Genomic DNA, 1430 nt, shown 5'->3' with positions numbered 1-1430 from the left:
CGGATCAGCAGCGCTGACCAGAGGTGGCCTCGCTTAATTGTCTCCAGGCTGTAGCCTATAATGCCAGGAACTTATAATGGGGCCGGAAGGGGCTGGTGGTAAATATACCTTCAAGTTACAGATTGTTCTGAGCTCAACTGGTTTTAAAGGAGTGATCACCACAAACTAAGATTTGAATATCTTATGTAACTTTACATGACAAACAATCTAGTAATCTTCCCTAAAGTCATGCATAATAAGTTACTTTTAAGGTAAGGTAACTTTTGTCCAATGATAGGGTAACTTTACCTGGATCCACTGTTGAGCAATTTAAGGCAACTCCCAAATTGACTACTTGGATTACCCTACAGAGTAGGGTATTCACAGCTCCTTACTAGTACCTATGTACTTCTTAGTATGGCATAGTATATCCAACTGAGATACTCAACTAATTGTACCTCTACTTAGTAGACTCTAGCCTACTACCATTCCTACCACTATAGTTTCTTAACACTGGTACAGATATAGGTTTGGTTAACTATAATAGTACTCCGCAGAGTCTCGTTACAACAGTAGTAAGGGAATAGGTTTGACTAACTGTAATAGTTCGCTGTGGAGTCTCCTTATATCACTCCCCTCTTCCATAAGGCTTGACCTGAGCCTGTGTAACATCTCTTGATCCCACTACTCCGTACATATACAACTCTATTGTACCTTGGTTTAAATGGGTACCTTTTATACAAAGTACTTAAGACCTGCATGCTTGTTCCTACTAACATTTCAAATGGCTCCAGCGAGTTCTCTTCAGGTCCATACCCTTCTCAAGATATAAGTTACTGGATAAAACAATGCAGAAACTGCTTCTTGGCTCTGCCATACTAATCGCTGTCTAATACTCTAGAGATAACATAGCTGTAGTCATCCTCCATGATGTCGGGGACGGTCACATCATTTACCCTTCTCCCTGCTTAATCCTCTTGGTATGGCTCCAATAGTCCAACATTCAATACCAGATGAATTGACCAACAGGCAGGCAACTAGAGTTCATATCCTCTAGTACACACACATTTCTTGACCACAAACAGACCAAACATTTAGTGGTTTAGTTTCCCTGTAGGCCTCTTGATAAGGATATTGTTGTAATTCAGTATTACCTGATCTGTCTTACTAGCTCTTCCTTGTTCATCATCTTCTAAGGTAGCATATTCCAGAAATAGTAGTTTATTCTTGTTGTGATATTTCTATTGCCTTTCTTGTATCCTCCGTAATGTTTCTCCTATATCTTGCCATATACTTTCCCAATCCTTGACTAACCATTCAGTACTTGGATGAATCCCTTTATTATCAGGAACCATTGCAGACTAGTTCATCCTCTGAGTAAATGTATAGTTAATCTCAGAAGAGAATTCTCTAGTAGATTAGGAGATGAATGTATAATAGGCATATTCTAC

Source organism: Tuber melanosporum (assembly GCF_000151645.1).
Source record: "Tuber melanosporum whole genome shotgun sequence assembly, scaffold_57, strain Mel28".
Taxonomy (NCBI): domain Eukaryota; kingdom Fungi; phylum Ascomycota; class Pezizomycetes; order Pezizales; family Tuberaceae; genus Tuber; species Tuber melanosporum.
Note: the sequence above shows the minus strand (reverse complement) of the source record.